Genomic DNA, 6,850 nt, shown 5'->3' with positions numbered 1-6,850 from the left:
CGGGGGCGGGGCCTCGGCCGGCCGCCCCTCCCCCACCGCTCCTTCCTCAGTCGCCCCGCAGCCCCGGCGGGTGTTCCCGGGCCGAGACTGGCCGGCGGGGCGGGCAGCCTCCGGGGCGTCGTCGGTGTGCGCTGGGCCGGTTTCGGTTTTCAGACGCCCTCCGTCTGCTTGGAGCCGAGTGGGTGTTCCCTGGCCTGGGACTCGGCGCGCGGGGTGCCTGCTACAGCTCCTTCCTATAAAAACAAAGTCATCGTGAGCCTTTAAAGTCGTGGGTTTTTAAACTAGAGTCTCGCCCCCCCTCCCCCCTTTGCTCCCGTATACACTGATACTCAGGGACACCGGCCCCCCTCAAGTACGTTTTAATCACTTTTTTCAAGGGCCCGAGGAGCTCCGGAATGTGGATCTGACACCATAACAAAGCCAGGGAGAAAATGCAAGTGCAAATAGAAACTCACCTGCCTTCTTCTGAAGCCTAAAAAAAGATTGCATCAGCAGTGGTTTTATGCGTCTCAAATATACAAACTACCATTGCAGTGAACAACTTTAAAGACAAATCACCTTCTTTTGGGTTTGGATCTTTTTTATGGTAGAGATTGTTTCTTGCTATCTTAAATCTTGACCTTCATTTAGGAGTTAGGGACCAAGTCCAATCATGAAAAATTGTTTGGTTGATTCAGTGGTGGTTGTACTTGTAACCTAAACCAAGCAGTTCCCAGGAAGAGCATGTGCCCCCAGAGGGAGAATTTGGAGGAGGTTCCATTTCAGATTCTTAGGCGGGCAGACTCATTCCCTTCCCCAGAAATATTTTGGGAAGTTGCTTTCATTAAAAAGAAAACAACGGGTCCAAAATGGTGTTACTTGGGCCAGGCCAAGTCACCAAACCAGGGTTTAATACCTAATCTAATTTCAGTTTCAGCCTCCCCCAGAAATATGTCTAAACCTGTCAATCAGGAATTTTCTGATAAGCACAAAGAGGTAATCTGTCACTTGGGCCTTCTCTATCCCCCAAAGGAAGATGAGGTTATCTGCAAAATAAGAACCCCTGCCCTTTCTCCTAAGGGAGGATGATCTTGCCTGAAACAATCCTTTTTTTCTTCCTCCTTCTCCTCCTCCTCTTCTCCTCCTCCCCCTCCTCTTCTTCCTCCTCCTCTTCCTCTTCTTCTTCTTCTTCCTCTTCCTCCTCCTCCTTCTGCTCCTTTCTTGCCCCACCCTCCTTATAAAAACCTTCCATTTTGTACAACTCCTCAGAGCATCTATTTGCTAGATGGGATGTTGCCTGATTCACGAATCTTTTAATAAAGCCAATTAGATCTTCGATTTACTCGGTTGAGTTTTGTTTTTTAACACTTTGGGTTAATACTGGACCTAATTTTTCAACTCAAATTCAGAGACTATCCTGGAACCTCTCTTCCTGCCTCAAGTTACTCCTTTTCGAACAAATGCAAGAATGGCCTCCTGATCATTCATTTCCAGTGGAATGTTTTCCATTTTCATGGGTCTGCTTGTCAGCTTTGAAATCCAAAAACTCAGTTTTATGAAAACGCGTAGGTGGGTAAGCCCCAGGGATTGACTCAGCTCACCAAACACACAAGAGACTGATGTATAAACCCAAATGCCAGTGCCCCAATTTACCATAAGAAATATTACTACTGAAGGAGCTGGACCCTCAAGTTCACTGGTCAGTGTCGATTTTACTCTTCTATCTGAAGCTCTTAGCACAGGGCTGGGCTCAGAGTTCATATTCAATAAATATTGATGTTTATTGAAGGTTGAATCCAAAGTGAATTTTTATCTCTTTCCTTTGCTCGATTTGTTTTCCACTACAGCTATAGTTCAAACACTAAGAACATTCTTTACTAGCTTTTTTTTTTTTTTTTTTTCTAGGCAGAAGGAGAGAGGAAGCAGTTTTCTCTGGGATTAATTTAGCTGTTTCTGAGACTTGTACCCCATCAGGGGCTTCGAGGGGGTTTGTCTAAAATGGAGCCATAAGTCATGGAGAGCTGGCTGAAAGAAGCTCCTTTGAGTCATTCCAAATAACAGGGAGCTTGTCTGTCTGTGGTGGGTTTTTTTTTTCCTTTGGGTCTTAGGACATTAATTTCCCAGGTGCTATGGACTGAATGTTTGTGTCCTCCCGCAATCATATGTTGAAACCTATTCCCCCATGTGATACTATTTGGAGGTGGGCATTTGGGAAGTGATTAGGTCATGAGGGTGGAACCCTCGCGTACGGGGGTTTGTACCCTTATAAAAGATACCCCAGAGAGCTCCCTGCCTCTTCTGTCAGCACAAGAGGACCCAACAAGAAGGTGGCTGTCTGTGAACCAGGAAGCAGGCTCTCACCAGACACCAACTCTGCTGGTGCCTTGATCTTGGACTTCCCAGCCACCAGAACAGAGAAAAATAAATTTCTGTTGTTTACAAGCCACCCTGTCCCTGGTATTCTATGATAGCAGCCTGAATGGATTAAGAAACCAGGCCTTCTGGAGTTTGCCCAGATCAGAAGCTTAAGCATGACCCTGGGTTCCTCTTTCTCTCTTACCACCCAGTCATATCACCAAGCTTATGGATTCCGCTGCCTCAGTATTCCTTGACTGTGTGCATTTTTTCTTCAGTACCACCAGCATGGCCCAGGTCACTCTAACCTCTCATCTAGACCCAGGCAATGGCCTCTAATTTTGTCCATGTCCAATCCCTTGCCCACATGGCAGCCAGAGTGACCTTGTTCAAGCACGAATGGACCATACCCTTTCTCTGATTAGAATGATCTCTTGGCTCCCCTTGTCCTCTCTATATTCAAGTCCACACTCCTTGGCTTGGTAGACCCAAAACCCTGTCTCCCCTCTCCTGGTGCACACTCCATGCTGACCCTGCTGAGCTGTATCATGCACACACTTCTCTCGTCTGCACACACTGCTTCTTCCACCTTCTTCCCCACCTCCAGCACCTGCAACTCCCTTTGTCTGGCTGACTCCACTTCATCTCCAGGGACCCCCTTTGGCCTCACGCTCCTTCACCCTCCCCGTTGGGGTCCCGTGTCCCTTCTACATGCTCTGATACAAATCCTGTGCCACCCCATCCCAATTGCACTGCCCTGCAATTGCTTGTTTGATGGTCTGGTTAGCTTACGGATTGAGTTTCTTAAGGGCAGGTGCAGAATCTTGATAGCTACTGTGTCCCAGCCTCGGGCAGAGTGCCTGGCAAATAACAGCTACAAAACAACAGTAATTGTACTGGCTGCCATCAACCAAGTATTTACTGAAGGCCAGTTATTGTGTGATGGGCTTTGTGCAGATTATCTCATCTTTGTTGGGGAGGCTGTGATCCCCTTTCAGGAATGAAGAACTTATTCTCCCAGTTGCTGGGAACGCTACAGGAAGATCAATCTCATTTGTCCTTGGGGGACTGGCTTAGCAGGGGAATACTGCCTCGTCCAACATCACCGTGCAGGAGCACCCTTCATCCAGGGGCTGATCTCCTGAGGGCCACAAGGGCCCTGTCTTTTGGTCCAACTCAGGGTAGGGCTAACGAGCTCTCCCCTCTGCAGAGCACTCCCTGGGGTGGAAGCTGCTTTCCTTGGGATTGCCTCAGAGCTCAGCTTCTCCCTCTGCCCACTCCTGCTTCCTGCTCTCCCTTTCACTGGTGTTGCTCTTAAAAGCTCTTAAGAGGACTCCTCAAGAAGCCCTGCTTGCTGACTTCTGTCTCACAATCCGCTTCGAGGAACCAAACCTAGAACGATCCTCTCAGAAGCCCTATAGGAGGATATTTTGATGACTCTCCCTTTACAGATGAAGCAATTAAGGTTTAGAGATGCTACGTAACTTGCTCAGTGTCCCAAAGCTCAGGATGTGCACAGGTGGGATTCGAATGTAGGCAATTGACTCTAGAACACGTGCTATTCACCAGGCACTCAATAAATATAATAAGTGAATCGATGGCTTCGTCCCCCTAGTCATCAAGGAAAAAGTGTAAAAAGCTACAATTTAGAAACGAAGTTTTGTGCCGTAATTGTTCGCAAGGCTGGGGAAACAAGAGCAAACCCCAGGCTGCTGTGGCCGGTCCTGTCGGGCCCCCCGCTGTTGGGGATGTGCCTGGCTGACTCACAGCACAGGTGGCAGATTGTGGACTCACGCCCCAGCTGTAATGGTGAGTTCCAAATGCAAATGTCACCCAGAAGATTTCAGTGTCTGAATAATTTAATCCACTTCTAATGGAACACATGAGCTGACATAAGAGAACAGCCAGTTCTCCCTGATCGGTGCAAAATGTTGATCATCCCAAGTCATTTTGTTTGCCGTTGGGATGTTATCAGGGATCGACCCATGCAGTCATGCACAGCTTTATGAGCCAACCCCTCCCAACATGACCCTTCCACTCTGGGCAGCCTCGACAAGGAAAGCCGGGGCCACCTGGTTGGAAGGGATGGCGTCACCCCAGTGTCCAGTGGATCGGGGGAGAGAAGCCCCCGGCGGTAGGTGTTAGAGCAGGGAGGGGACTAGGAGATGTCTAGTTGTGCCAGGAAGACCTCGATGACAAGCTCTAGAAGTATACCCTGGTGGAGGGGGAGGGGAAAAACACCAAGACAGTTGGTGCTTGAACAACATGGGTTTGAACAGCGTGGGTCCATTTATACATGGTTTTTTTTTTCAGTAGACACAGTACGGTACTGTATACATATTTTCTCTTAGGATTTTCTTCACATTTTCTTTTCTCTACTTACTTTATTTTTGTAAGAATACCGTATCCAATACATGTAATACAGAATATGTGTTAACAGACTGTGTATGTTGTCTGTAAGGCTTCTGGTCAACAGTAGGCTATTAGTAGTTAAGTTTTGGGGGAGTTAAAAGTTATGCATGGATTTTCAACTGTGCGTGGGAGGTTGGTGCCCCTGACTCCCATGTTGCTCGAGAGTCAACTGTATGGCTTAGCTGTAGAATTTCAGATTTCAGCACTAACTTTGCATCTGTTTGTTATTAAGAGTTAAAAGTTGCCTGCTCAAGTCCAGCTGCCCCCTGCTCTCTGACCTCCTGTGGTGGGGACATTCTGTACCAGGCATTTGGGCCTTTAATCATAAACTATCCTGTTTTGCTATTTATCTATATATCCCCCTGAAAGGGCTGCAGGAGCCGTAGAAATGGGGACTCTAGCATTAAAAGCTAAATTTTAAAAAAATTTATTTTTTAAGGAATCTCTACATCCAACGTGGAGCTCGAGCTTACAACCCCAAGATCAAGAGTTGCATGCTCCACTGACTGAGCCAGCCAGGCACCCCAAAGACTAAATTTTTAAAATATCAGGCACTGGGGGTGCCTGGGTGGCTCAGTCATTAAGTGTCTGTCTTCAGCTCAGGTCATGATCCCAGGGTCCTGGGATCGAGCCCCGCATCAGGCTCCCTGCTCAGCGGGAAGCCTGCTTCTCCCTTTCCCACTCCCCCTGCTGGGGTTCCCTCCCTCGCTGTGTCTCTCTCTGTCAAATAAATAAATAAAAATCTTTTTAAAAAAATAATAAACAAAAAATAAATAAAATATCAGGCACTGTGTTAAGCAGGTCAGGACCTGATCTTACTTGTTTTGCCCAGCAAACCTAGGAGGCATTGAGTCCATTGTGCAGATGAGGAAACAGACTCAGAGATGTTGAGTAACTGGCCCAAATTCATGTGGCTGACCAGCAGATAGAACCAGGATTTGAAACCAAGTCTGTCTGATTCCAAGGCCTGTGCTTAATTGTAAGGCTAAACACTCCTTCATCTTTTGCTGCTTCTCCCTTCTCAGTGATTCCTAGCCAGCTGAATAGCTGTACTAGGTTGGATAGTGTTCCCCCCCCAAAAATCCATATCCACCAGGAACCTCAGAATGTGACCTTACTTTGTATGTGGAACCAAGTTAAGATGAGGTCATACTGGGGGTGCCTGGGTGGCTCAGTCTGTTAAGCATCTGCCTTTGGCTCAGGTTATGATCCTGGGGTCCTGGGATCGAGCCCCACGTCGGGCTCCCTGCTCAGTGGGGACTCTGCTTCTCCCTCCGCTTCTCCCTTTGCCCCTCCTCCCTGCTCTTGCTCTCTCTCACTCACTCTCTCTCTCTCAAATAAATAAATAAAATCTTCAAGAAAATAAAAATTAAAAATAAAGCTATATCTATACACACACACACACACACACACACACACACATATATATATATATATATATATATATAAAAACAAGGTCATATTGGATTAGGCGGGCCCTAATCCAATGACCAGTATCCTTATAAGAGGAAATTTGGACACAGAGACACACACAGAGAGAAGGCTTTGTGAGGATGGAGCAGAGATTGGAGTGATGTATCTATAAGCCAAGGGCTGCCAGTAAACACCAGAAGATGGAAGAGGAAGGGTCCTCCCTTCGAGTCTTCCAGAGGGAGCCTAGCCCTGCCAAAACCTCCATTTCCAACTTCTATTCTCTGGAACTGTGACACAATAAATTTCTATTGTTTTAAGCCACCTACTCTGTGGTAGGTACTTTGTTAAGGCAGTGCCAGGAATCACATTCAGCGGCCATACCATCAATCTCTGTCACCCAACTCAGAGGTAGCTTCTGTGGGGCATAACGAGAAGCATCCTTTGGAGCATGAGCAACAAGTTGTTTTATTTGTCCCTCATCAAGCACAGCGGGGCAGGGAGGAGGCCTTTCTCAACTGTTCATCTCCCCACCAGACAAAAATCAACCCTCTTCCTGTTTGAGGAACTATCTACCCAGAAAAGTATTGAACTCCCAACTCATTTGAAGTGAACCTCTTATATGTGTTTTTATTTTTATTTACTTATGTATTTATTTTTTAATTTTAATTCCAGTATGGTTAACATGCAGCAT

The sequence above is a fragment of the Neomonachus schauinslandi genome, chromosome 6, assembly GCF_002201575.2.
Source record: "Neomonachus schauinslandi chromosome 6, ASM220157v2, whole genome shotgun sequence".
NCBI classification, from domain to species: Eukaryota; Metazoa; Chordata; class Mammalia; order Carnivora; family Phocidae; genus Neomonachus; species Neomonachus schauinslandi.
This window is presented reverse-complemented; position numbering follows the sequence as displayed.